Genomic DNA, 13703 nt, shown 5'->3' with positions numbered 1-13703 from the left:
CCTGGGAAGTACAGGTCAAAGTCTGTCTCCATCTGTGTCCTGCTCAGGGCCACCCAGCATGAGCTACAGAGTGATCTGAAGATGGCTGCTTCTTGTGCTCATTTGGAGATGCCCAGGCATTGCCAAGCTGTGAACCAAGGCTGGCTACTGCTAGTGTTGGGCCTGGGGCCACTTGCAAAGGTCAGAGGCTGCCTGTTTGAGAGATTTTAGGAAAGTTTGAAGCATGATCCAACATGAGCCAGTACTATGGAAAAGCCACTAGAAACAGTTTGGGAGGGCGTGCAAGTTGGGTGGGACAGGGGTCACGGAATTACCAGGTCAAGGGGAACAGTGTTAGCCAGGTTGATGGAGACTCAGAGATGTGCTAGCTCCGTGTGTGTGTGTGTGGAGACTCATAAAAGGAACAATGTCCTCTGTTAGCATTTCTTTCTGGGAGAAAGTTGCCCTTCTAGCTCTCATTCTGATGCCAGACAATTCATTTCATCCCTGTATGTCTCTGGTGCCTTTAAAAAAATTAAATTAATTAATTAATAAAGTATTTTTTTATTATTATTAAATTTAATTTATCTTTATTGTTGAAAGTATTACAGATATCCCCATTTTTTAACTACTGCTCCAGCTCTGGAACTCAGAGTGAGTGGAGTGAGTCTGAGTAAGTCCATGTGTGTGACCTTTAAGAGGAACACCTAGGACTCCAGCAGGCCTCCATCTCACTCAGCCACAATCCCCACTGGTTTTTATTTCCCAAAGTAATAGTAACTTCCCTTCCTGCTACTGGAATTCTGGGCTGGGGGGCCTGGTGTGATGCTAAGACCCTTCACTTCTCAGGGGAGACCTTCTCTAGCATTTCATTTTTTTTCTTAGATTTTACTTTTTTCTGCTTCTATTACACAGATATTTTTACATGTTGTCTACTTTTTGCCTTAGATCCTTGGCACATTAATCATGGTTATTTTAAATTCCCAGTCTGATCATCCCAACATTCCTGCCATATGTGAGTGGAGTTCTAATGCTTTTGTTATCTCTCAAACTGTGCTTTTTGCCTTTTAGTATGCTTTGTAAGTTTTTGTTGAAAGCTGGACATAATATACTGTGCAAAAGGAACTCTGGTAAATGGACCATTCTATAGTGCTATGATTAGTTTTAAGTCTTTTGTGAGCCCATGCTCCTGGGCTGTGAAGTTTAAAAGTGTTTTTCTTACCCTTTGAGACAGAAAGAGGGACCTGGAGAGTATTATGCTAATCAAAATTAGCCAGTCAGAGAAAGACAACATCACATAATCTCACTTATATGTGGAATCTAATGAACAAAATAAAATGACGAACAAAATAGATCCAGAGACATGTATGCATAAAACAGACTGACAGATCTCAGAGGGGAGTGGGGCAGGAAGAGATTAACCAAAGAACTTGTATGCATATATGCATAACCCATGGACACAGACAAAAGTGGGATGAAGGCCTGGGGAGGGCATGTGCGAGGTGTAACAGGTCAATGGGGAAAAAATGGGACACCTGTAATACTTTCAACAATAAAGATAAATTTAAATAAACAAGCAAAAAAATAAAAAAAGTGTTTCTCAGTTTTATCCTCTTCTTAGTTGAGACAGGATGGCTAGGGGAGCAGGAGTGGGATATTTCCCTTCCTCCAGGTTAGTGAAACTCTAATAAAACTCGGGAATGTTAAGTTCTGGCAAAATAGTTTCTCTTGAGGGCAGGCCTTATTAAAAAGAGCAAAACCCTCTAGTGTATTTCATAATGGTTACATTTTCCCTTCTCTTGTGGGAAGCACAAGAAGATTTTTCTTTCATGTACACTGTGAGAACCTGGGAGTGTTCCTTGAGGTAAAACAAAAGTGTGGGGACTTTCCTACGAATTGGCCTTCCCTGAAGTTTTTAACTTTCAGACATGTCCACACTGATCCTACTGTGATTTGTAAATTCATCAATTTGCCGGTTCAGATTTTCCTGTCTTTGGTACTGGTTTCCATATGGTTTTCTCCTCCAATAAGTTGTGATTATATTCTCTCTGCCACTCCAATTTTGGGGGCAGTGGTTTTCCCTCACTTCTCTGACAAAGGTAAGAAAAATATTTTATTTTTCAGCTTGTTCAGCCTTTTAGTTGTTAGGATGAAGTGAGGACATCTAAGCTCCATACATGCTGGACCAGAAACCAGAAGTATCTGCACTATGTATTTTTCAGTTAATAATTTATCTTGAAAATTGTTTCATATAACAACATTCAGCACCTCTGTGTTCTTTTTTTTATATTTTATTGATTTTTTTACAGAGAGGAAGGGAGAGGGATAGAGAGTTAGAAACATCAATGAGAGAGAAACATCGATCAGCTGCCTCCTGCACTCCCCCCACCGGGGATGTGCCCACAACCAAGGTACATGCCCTTGACCGGAATCGAACCCGGGACCTTTCAGTCTGCAGGCCGACGCTCTATCCACTGAGCCAAACCGGCTACGGCACCTGTGTTCTTTTGAACAGGTGCATAATTGTCCATTATATGACTATCTTTTCATTTAATAATCTCCTATAGATGAGTGCTTAGGTTCTTTTTAATTTTTGGTTATAAACAATACTGTAATGAATATCTTTGTACATAATTTTTTGCATATATATACAGGTAGATCCATAAAATAAGTTGTTGGTACAAAGGATGTATTCATCATTACTAAATATTCCCCTATAGAAATGGTTCCAATTTAGATTCTACCCAACAATGTATGCGTACTCAATTCATCAATGTAGTATATTATTAAACTTTTACAAAATCTCAAACAGTATAGTTGAGAAATGATATCTTGTAATTTTTGTGGTACTCTATTAGTGAATTTGACAATTTTTAAAAATTTGTTTGACATTTTTTTCCTTTTCTGTGAACTCTGTTCATGACTTTCCTTTATATTTCTATTAGTTTGGTTATCTTTTTCTTATTGGTTTATAGGAGCTCTTTATATGTTAAGGAGATTAGCCTTTTGTTGTGTGTATTGCATTTACCCATTTTCCCAGTGTGTACTTTTTTTTTTTTTTTACTTTTTAACAGTATTTTCTTGACATGCAGAATTATAAAAACATTTAGGTGATTAAATTTATTAGTTTTTCATCTGATGGCTTCTGGATTTTGCGTTAGGCTTAAAAAGACCTCTTTTTGCTGTTTTTGTACTTTGGCTTTTTATGTTCAAATTTGTATTCACCTGGAATTTATTTTCATGTAAATTGGGAATTGGGGATCCAACTTGATTTAGCATTATTTTTTCAAGTGTCTAACCAGTAGACCCAATTTTGGTTTATGCTATTTTAACTAAATATTTAAATATTTTTATTTTGTACATAGCTTTTCAGTAATCATATTTTATTATATCAATATTGTAATAGTAATATGCAGAAAACTAGTTAGCAGTAGCTTCCAATTTTTGTTTTTATATATTATGATACAATGGCTTTCAGCAAGTATATATTATTTCTGATGAGTTAATTCTTTGGAATACATTATTAACAGTAGAATAATTGATTTTGCTAAGTATGGTCATATTGCTTTCCAAAAGTGTGGCAGTTATTAATCCCACCATTGACTAATAAAAGCTCATTGATTTGGAGTGTTATTTTTTACTATTTTATTAAGCTGAAAAAAGGGAAAATAAAAGATTGCTATAATTGTAATTTACTTGAATATTAAGAGGTATGAACACTTTTTTGTGTGTTCATTTACTCTTTTCACTTAGTGAAAGACCATGTACTTTGGGGTCAAACAGATCTACAATTAAATTCAGCTCTACCACTTCCTAGCTTTGTTATTTCAGTTGAATAAATGTGTATAATAGCACTTGCTGTATAAGGTTATTTTGACCATTATATATGTGGCATATACAAAAACTAACTTGGAGACTGATTAAATGAAAAAACATCTATTATTATTCCCTTTAGTGTGAGTTATTTATCATATATTTGTGTTAAAAATTATATTGAGAAGAAATACTAAAGGGGCTGGATGAGAACTGGCATAGGGATAGGAGATGTATTAGTCATATGACCTTAACCAAATCACTTAACTGCTCTTGAGTGTTATTTGCCATGTAATAAGTCAACATAATTTCTATCTTGCCCACTTTGTTTTTGTGAGTATTGACTAAGATAACAGAGGTGACAGAACTTGAAAAACATTAATGTCAAGTATTTTTACTATTACTATTATGATGAGGAAAAGTGGATGCTCAGAATTCCTATAGCTCAGACTGTCTAAATTTTGAGATGCTGTCAGTGTGGACTATGGTTCCCTTTGAGAGCTCTCCATGTCAGCAGTGATTTAATGTGAGAAGGGGAGTAGGTTTTTAGCTTTGATGTAGTGTATCCCTAGGGAAAGAAAGTATACATGAAGCAATTTAGGACATGTACAAGAAATTAAAGTTTGCATATATTTATGGAGAATAACTCACAATAAGCTAAAATAGTCTTAAGGGAAATCCCTAATCCCTGGATCTTTGGAAGTCAGGATCACAGGACCTTTTGACGTCTTAGAACAAAGAAATGTATGAAGCATGGTAATGACTCATTATCACAAGGAAACTAGGTAGAGGTAAACTCAGTCAACATGGTGTTCCATAGGGTGGGAGTGAAGAATGTCATTTCTTTTTTCTTTTTTTAAAAATATATTTTATTGATTTTTTACAGAGAGGAAGGGAGAGAGATAGAGAGTTAGAAACACTGATGAGAGAGAAACATCGATCAGCTGCCTTCTGCACATCTCCTACTGGGGATGTGCCTGCAACCCAGGTACATGCCCTTGACCGGAATCGAACCTGGGACCTTTCAGTCCGCAGGCCGATGCTCTATCCACTGAGCCAAACCGGTTTTGGCAAGAATGTCATTTCTTGAGACAGGCAGAACTGAATGCCAATCTTGTGTTTGTCACTTATCAGCTGATTGACATTGGTCAGATTGTCCCAGTTACCTGTAAAGTGAGACTCATAGTAGTAGTTCTTACCTCAAAGTGTTGTTGTGAGGGTAAAATGAGAGACAATGGTGCTTGTAACATGTTTACTTAATACAGTTCCTAACACATAGTAGGGACTGAAGAAATAGTAGTTATTATTAACACAGCTATTTTTAGCAGCAGCATTAATATATCAACCAAAGAGTATAATAGAAAATTTGCTTCTGTTTGTGTGATGGTTACCTCTTTTATTGAGTAACATTTCCATGAACAATACTCTTGAAACGAAATTTCATAAATGCCAAGTCTGAGGACTTTAGCTGGTAGAACTGTATCAACCTAGAGAGGAAAAGTAAACTGTTTCTCTCACACTTCACAGGTTTATTCACACAGGTAGAAAATGTGAAGCTTTAGAAATTCAGGAGGAATGAGATGTAGTTATATCTAGACATTTGGTCAGAAACATGCTAATCTTAAGGTTATTAAAAAATTATAGCCCTGGCTGGTTTGGCTCAGTGGATAGAGCGTCAGCCTGTGGACTGAGGGGTCCTGGGTTCGATTCCGGTCAAGCCCATGTGCTCAGGTTGCGGGCTCCATCCCCAGTTGGGGGTGTGCAGGTGGCAGCCAATCGATGATTCTCTCTCATCATTGATGTTTCTATTTCTCTCTCCCTTCCTATCTGAAATCAGTAAACATGTATTTTAAAAAAATTATAAGGAGTTTGAGGAGCCTGTTAAAGTTATTAACTTCAAAGAGTCATCAATAGAAAATGTAAATCAAAAGTTATTTCTGATCAATTGTATTCACAGAATAAATCCAGATGCAAGCTAAATCAATTTATTTTCACAGATCAACATTGTCTTTCTATAGATTGTATCATAACAGGAGAAAATGTCACACATTTTTAAGAAGTGACAGCAATGGATTAACCTAAAAAGCCTTTCTTTCAAACCAAACAACAAATTCTGTACATGCCACAACCATAGATTTTTAAAACTATTTTTAATGCTGAATTTCAAATCATATTTGAGTTTGGTGACAAGCACAGAGTGTGGACTTTTACACCAAATCTCCTAACATGTCTGCATAGTTATAATTTCATCCACACCTATTTATCCTGCCCATTGTTGTCCAGTCATTTTTTAAAGAAATGATGTATGCTAATTTTCTGTCTGAAACTTCCCCATAATGAGTAGATTAAATATAAACTCCACAGTAGGGTTATAAAGTCCCTATGTAGTAATGCTTTGACATATGTAGGGTGGAGCAAAAGTAGTTTCACAGTTGCAAGTACAGGAAACACAGAGTTATTCTTATATTATTATTTATTAACTAGAGGCCCGGTGCACAAAAATTTGTGCACTAGGGGGGAAGGGGAGTCCCTCAGCCCGGCCTGTGCCCTCTCGCAGTCTGGGACCCCTCAGGAGATAACAACCTGCTGGCTTAGGCGTGCTCCCGGGTGGCAGAGGGCAGGCCCAATCCCTAGGTGCAGCCCCTGGTCGGGCTCAGAGCAGGGCCGATTGGGGAGTTGGGGTGCCGCCCCCTGTCATGCACAGAGCAGGGCGATCGGGAAGTTGTGATGCCACCCTCAGTCACGCTCAGGGTAGGGCCGATTGGGGGGTTTGGGGGCACCGTCCTCTGTCACACTCAAGGCAGGGTCGATGGGGAGGTTGCGGCGCCACCCCCTGTCATGCACAGAGCAGGGCCAATCAGGGGATTGGTGCTCTTCCCCCTGTCATGCACAGAGCAGGGCCCATCAGGGGGTTGGGGCGCCGCCCTCTATCACCCACAGAGCAGGGCTGATCAGGGGATTGGGGCACTGCCACTCTCACACTCACTGCAGGGCCAATGGGGAGGTTATGGCTCTACCCCGTCACACACAGAGCAGGGCCCGTGTGTGTGTGTGTGGGGGGGGTTGGGGCGCTGCACCATTTCACACACAGAGCAGGGCCGATCAGGGGGTTGGGGCGTCGCACCCTGTCACACACAGAGCAGGGCCGATAAGGGGGTTGGGGCGCCGCACCCTGTCACACACAGAGCCGCAGGGCAATCAGGGGGTTGGGGAGCTCCCCCCACCAGGCACAGAGCAGGGCTGATCAGGGGGTTGGAGCGCCTTCCCCTGTCACGAACAGAGCAGGATGGATAGGGAGGTTGTGACCTCGCCCCCTGTCACACACAGAGCCTCAGGGCCATCAGGGGGTTTGGGCGCTGCCCCCTGTCACACTGATCCCGGTGCTGGGAGGCCTCACGGCTCTGCTGATCCCGGTGCTGGGAGGCATATTACCCTTTTACTATATAGGGTAGAGGCCTGGTGCACGGGTGGGTGCCGGCTGGTTTGCCCTGAAGGGTGTCCTGGATCAGGGTGGGGGTCCCCACTGGGGTGCCTGGCCAGCCTGGGTGAGGGGATGATGGCTGTTTGCAGCTGGTCACACATCCTTCAGGGTGGGGGTTCCCACTGGGGTGCCTGGCCAGCCTGGGTGAGGGGATGATGGCTGTTTGCAGCTGGTCACATACCCTTAGGGTGGGGGTCCCCACTGGGGTGCCTGGCCAGTCTGGGTGAGCGGCTGAGGGCTGTTTTCAGGCTGTGGGTGACTGAAGCTCCCATCCGCTCCTTTTCTTCTTTTTTTTTAAATTTTATTCTGGGCCAGCTTTAGCTTTGAGGCTTGGCTCCAGCTCTTAGGCCTCCGCTGCTGAAAGTAGGTTTCTGGCCTTTGCTTACAATGTTGCCATCCGGCTGGCTGAAGCCCGGACTAAAGCAGGTTTCTGGGGTTTTGTTTAGCTTCTATATTTGTTACATAGTTGCTTAGAGTTGCAGCTCAGAGGCCTGCAGCGGCAGGCGGGGAACGTTGGAGTCCTCCGTCATTGAAGCAAGCAAGCCTCATGTTAGTTTCAAGCTGCCTGGCTGCCGGCCGCCATCTTGGCTGGCAGTTAATTTGCATATCACTCTGATTAGCCAATGGGAAGGGTAGCGGTCGTATGCCAATTACCATGTTTCTCTTTTAGTAGATAGGATTATAGCATTATTTTCCATACAAACAACTGTGAACCTACTTTTGTCCCACCCTGTACTAGTATTTTCCAGGTTATTGTTCTCTAGTTCTATTTTTCTTCCTCTTCTCTAACCACCTGGTTCTGACATTTAGTGTGCAGCAGAATCAGGTCAGAAGCTAATTAAAAATGCTATAGATTCTTGGGCCATATCTTTTGACATCTGGCAGTGGTTTCTAAGAATTGAAAGTTTTAACCAGTAATTGATAATCATGTCTCACTTTGAGAAACAGTGGCCTAAGCCCAATTCCACCAAATGTCTTCTTTTTCCTTCAAAAGTCAATCTCAGTTTGTACCTCCCCACCTTTGCATCCTCTATTTAAGTTTTTTTCTTCTATTTTTTATACCTAATTGACCTACCAATCCCTATGACCTAGGTCCAGTTACTTCCTCTTTGAAACTTTGGCCCAAACAATGTTAGTTTTCCTTTCACACTTTGCATGCACATTGAATGCTGATATTGTATTAATTTCCTTCAAACAATTTAGACTTCCTTTTAAGGGCTGAGAACTTCCTGGTCATTTTTGTTTCACACTCTAGAGCTTGGCACAGTGTCTAACATATAAAAATAGATGCCCAAGAAATGACTTTTTATACAATTAGAAACATTTTAACAATGAGTTTTTTTTAGTTTTTTTTTTTATTATTATTGATTTCAGAGAGAAAGGGAGAGGGAGAGATTGAAACATCAATGATGAGAGAATCATTGATCGGCTGCCTCCTGCACATCCCCCACTGGGGATTGATCTGGCAACCAGGGCATATGTTCTTGACCAAAATTGAACCCAGGACCCTTCAGTCTGCAGTCCTATGCTCGCTCCATTGAGTCAAACTGGCTAGGGCAGAGATGCTTTTTGAATAAATGAATAAGTCAGTTGATGAAGGTCTTTGGCTTTTATATTTAATATCAGATGAAATAGATACTGTAATTAGAAACTATTTGGTTGAATTCTGCCTTGGAGCATAGATATTAAGCATTTTTTCTTATTCAGTAAGAACAATTAGGAATTTTGCTAAACAGTTTATAATATAAGGTATTTCTTTTATTAGTAGTTGAATAATTAAAATGCAGTTTTAATAGTACAAATAAAGCTCTGTGCCCTACAGCTAATGAATTTGTTTAGCAAAAGAGAGCTTCAGATTGCATTTCAATTACATGACTTTAAATAGACTTTGAAATGTTAATATATCAAAGCCCAATGATGACAAATGTTTGCCATAACAGTGGTATTATTTTGAATGTAGGAACAACAATGAAAAAAAAAATAGCAAAGAAATCGTTAGATCCATAGTAGGTTAAAAATTCATATTTTTGAATAGAGTTGTCAGAAATCTAGGTATAACTGATATGAGAATTCTCTCTATCTGGTTCTTTGTTTCAAACTAATAAAAAGCTCTTCTAATTAAAGAACAATTTTGTTAAGTGACAATCATTCAATCAACACATATTTATTAAAGTTTCACTTTGTGTCAAATTTGGCTCTAGGACATATAAATATATTAGTGACCCAAAGGGGCAAAGTTCCTGCTAATAGCTATTGCTTTCTTGTTTGATGAGAGAGAGGGAGAGAGAGAGAGAGAGAGAGAGAGAGAGAGAGATCAAATGATGATAAGGGCTATTTTAGTTAGGAAGGGATGGAAAAGTTTCTTTAATCAAGTAACATTTGACCAGAGATCTAAAAGAACTGAGGGAGTAGGTCATGTAGTGGGAATAACATTTGTGAAGGCTTTGAGGGAAGAGTGTGCTTGGGGAATAGGAGGCATACCAAGAAAGTCAGTGTGACTGGAGTGGAATAAATTGGAAGAAAGAGGTAGGAGTTGAGATCTTAGAAGTAGTGGTGATGGTGGTGTGTATGTGCGTTGGAGGGGAGCATGCATACTATACCAGGTAAGGTCTCATAAGCCATGTTAAGAGAGGAGAAGTTACTGGGGACTTTTGAATAGAGGAGTTACATGATTGTACATTTATATACATACTAGAGGCCCGGTGCACAAAAATTTGTGCACTTGGGGGGGAGGGGGGTCCCTCAGCCCGTCCTGTGCCCTCTCGCAGTCTGGGACCCCTGGGGAGATAACGACCTGCTGGCTTAGGCATGCTCCCAGGTGGCAGAGGGCAGGCCCAATCCCTAGGTGCAGCCCCTGGTCGGGCTCAGAGCAGGGCCGCTTGGGGAGTTGGGGCGCCGCCCCCTGTCATGCTCAGAGCAGGGCGATCGGGAGGTTATGATTCCACCCCCAGTCACGCTCAGGGTAGGGCCGATTGGGGGGTTTGGGGGCACCGTCCCCTGTCACACTCAAGGCAGGGTCAATGGGGAGGTTGCGGCGCCACCCCCTGTCACGCACAGAGCAGGGCCAATCAGGGGGTTGGGGCGCTGCCCCCTGTCATGCACAGAGCAGGGCCCATCAGGGGGTTGGGGAGTCACCCTCTATCACCCACAGAGCAGGGCTGATCAGGGGGTTGGGGCAACGCCACTCACACTCAGGGAAGGGCCGATGGGGAGGTTATGGCTCTACCCCGTCACACACAGAGCAGGGCCCGTGGGGGGGGGGTGTTGGGGTGCCGCACCCTGTCACACACAGAGCAGGGCCAATCAGGGGGTTGGGGCGCTGCACCCTGTCACACACAGAGCCGCAGGGCAATCAGGGGGTTGGGGAGCTCCCCCATATCAGGCACAGAGCAGGGCTGATCAGGGGGTTGGGGCGCCTGTCCCTGTCACGAACAGAGCAGGGTGGATAGGGAGGTTGTGGCCTCGCCCCCTGTCACACACAGAGCCTCAGGGCCATCAGGGGGTTTGGGCGCTGCCCCCTGTCACACTGATCCCGGTGCTGGGAGGCCTCACGGCTCTGCTGATCCCGGTGCTGGGAGGCATATTACCCTTTTACTATATAGGGTAGAGGCCTGGTGCACGGGTGGGTGCCGGCTGGTTTGCCCTGAAGGGTGTCTTGGATCAGGGTGGGGGTCCCCACTGGGGTGCCTGGCCAGCCTGGGTGAGGGGATGATGGCTGTTTGCAGCTGGTCACACATCCTTCAGGGTGGGTGTCCCCACTGGGGTGCCTGGCCAGTCTGGATGAGGGGCGGAGGGCTGTTTTCAGGCTGGGGGTGACTGAAACTCCCAACCGCTCCTTTTTTCCTTTTTTTCTTTTTTATTCTGGGCCAGCTTTAGCTTTGAGGCTTGGCTCCAGCTCTTAGGCCTCCGCTGCTGAAAGATGGTTTCTGGCCTTTGCTTACAATGTTGCGATCCTGCTGGCTGAAGCCCGGTGGACTAAAGCAGGTTTCTGGGGTTTTGTTTAGCTTCTATATTTGTTACATAGTTGCTTAGAGTTGCAGCTCAGAGGCCTGCAGCGCAGGCGGGGAACGTTGGAGTCCTCCGTCACTGAAGCAAGCAAGCCTCATGTTAGTTTCAAGCTGCCTGGCTGCCGGCCGCCATCTTGGCTGGCATTTAATTTGCATATTGCCCTGATTAGCCAATGGGAAGGGTAGCAGTCATACGCCAATTACCATGTTTCTCTTTTATTAGGTAGGGTTGTCTACATAAACTGCATCTTTCATTCTAATGTCTTTATTAGTCATTTCTAGACCATACTTCATGACTTTGTTTAGAAGTCAAAGAACATGAGCAGAACAGTTTAGGCTGTTTTATATAATTATTATTAATGATTATTGTTTAATAATAATAGTACTATTAATTTTAAGAATCATTATAAGCAAAACAGCAGCAGCAAAAATAACAACAATGTCTATAAATACTACCATTTACTAAGTGCCTGCTTTGTGTACTTTCTCTCTATAGAAACGTTTTAACGATGAGTTTCACACAATCTTCATAATTACATGTGAGGAGGTACTGTTATTTTTTCTATTTTACATATGCAGAAACATGAACATGAGTCACTTAATATCCATTTATCTTATTTCCATAAATAGTGACAACATAATAATATAGTGATTTATTTGGCTTATTTGCTTTTGACAATCAATAACGGGCTTAATTCAAAAGCAAATATTAATGGAATATACTATATTCTATCTATAATGGTAAATGCTTTATATGCATTATCTCATTTAATTAATATAAAAACCCACACAAGGAAACTGGTGTTCAGAGATGCAAAGTAACTTATCCAAGGTCACACAGCTAGTAAGTGGTAGAACAGAGACGAAGACTATGTCTGACTTCAGGGCTTGCATTTTTAACTACTGCTTATGATTAAATGTGGGTGAAAATATTTTGATGCATTCAAAATCTTTTAAAGTGTATTTGGTGTAACCTATTTCAACACCTATTACTCATTTTACTTGTAATCTGAACATTGATTCATCCTCAGTGGGATGCTTAAGTCCATTTGGAGTAATAATATAACCTATTTCTATAAACCCATAGCAAATTGTATTGTTCCTTCTAGTTCAGCCACTGTGACAATCCGCCACATTATTACCTTGATCTGTCCATATGATCCATATGTTGATTATCTAATCATTTGAACTGTCTGGTCCTTGAGACCAATGATGGCCATGGAGTGCCTATCACTTTGAATATGTACAATGTGGAAAAATGTATTTGTCAATACAGTCTGCCCAACACAAGTTATAAAAATAGTAACAAGGACAAAATACAAAGATGAGTTGCTGAGAGGAGAGGAAAGGCAACAAGAAGGGAAGGGATGAGAGAGGAGGAGGAGGAGGAGGAGGAGGAGGAGGAGGAGGAGGAAGAGGAGGAGGAGGAGGGGCAAGAGAGAGAGAGAGAGAGAGAAACTCTCCCAGCGACAAACTGGAAATATATTACCAACATCAGTCTCTCAATAGCCACCAATCTACTTTGGATTCTGAAAGGTTCTGCTTTTATTCCCCGTTCCTAGTAGAAAACATGTCAAAGGACTGGCGAACCTCACTTTTCTTTCATTTTCACTAATCTCCTTATCCTAAAAACTCCCTCTAAAGCTTTCTCATATTCACAAAGTCATAAAGAGAAAGAAATTTTAATGAAAGTTTATTCTTTGAAATAAATTAGACTGGAAATTCCTGGGAACCAGGGAGCAATTTCATTTATCTCTGTATTTCTAGCACCCCGCCCAAGCCTGGTACATGATAGGCCTTAGGAAAATGTTTGTTGGAAGAATGAGCGCCTCAGTGAAGCTTGAGCTATAAAAATGCTGTGGATAATGTCAACAGTATCCTACATGAGCACACAGAGGGGTGTCATTATAAAATGTTGAATCCAGCTTTTTTAGTACTGACCATATTTTACCCAATTGGTGAAGAAGATAACTTTTCATTCCTTTATTCTCCATGTTCTTCCTTCCTTGAGAGAGGAGGACCATTCTTCTCCCTGGTTTCCATGCTTGAACCTCCAAACAAATACAGGACTGCCATAATTAACAGCTCAAATCAATTAATTATTCTCAAAGATTTACATGAATGATTATCCAAAAGGGATATGTCCCAAGACCCCGAGTGGATGCCTGAAACCTTGGATAGTACCAAACTACAAATCCTAATATATAAAAACCCTGGGTCTGTCATGACCAGAGGCTCAACCAACCGGAAGTCAGTCCTGCAGTCAACACCTGGGTTGCCGAGGTGACCAAGCACTGACTGCAGCAGCTGCAGGCGAGGTGACCCAGCACTGACTGCTAAGGGGACTTCGAATCAGGCCCAGAGAGAGGCTTGAAGAGAGAAGCAGGGTCTGATCCATAGCCTCTGTGGCAGCTGTTGATCAG

This window comes from Myotis myotis, unplaced genomic scaffold (genome assembly GCF_014108235.1).
Source record: "Myotis myotis isolate mMyoMyo1 unplaced genomic scaffold, mMyoMyo1.p scaffold_m19_p_4, whole genome shotgun sequence".
Lineage (NCBI taxonomy): Eukaryota > Metazoa > Chordata > Mammalia > Chiroptera > Vespertilionidae > Myotis > Myotis myotis.
This window is presented reverse-complemented; position numbering follows the sequence as displayed.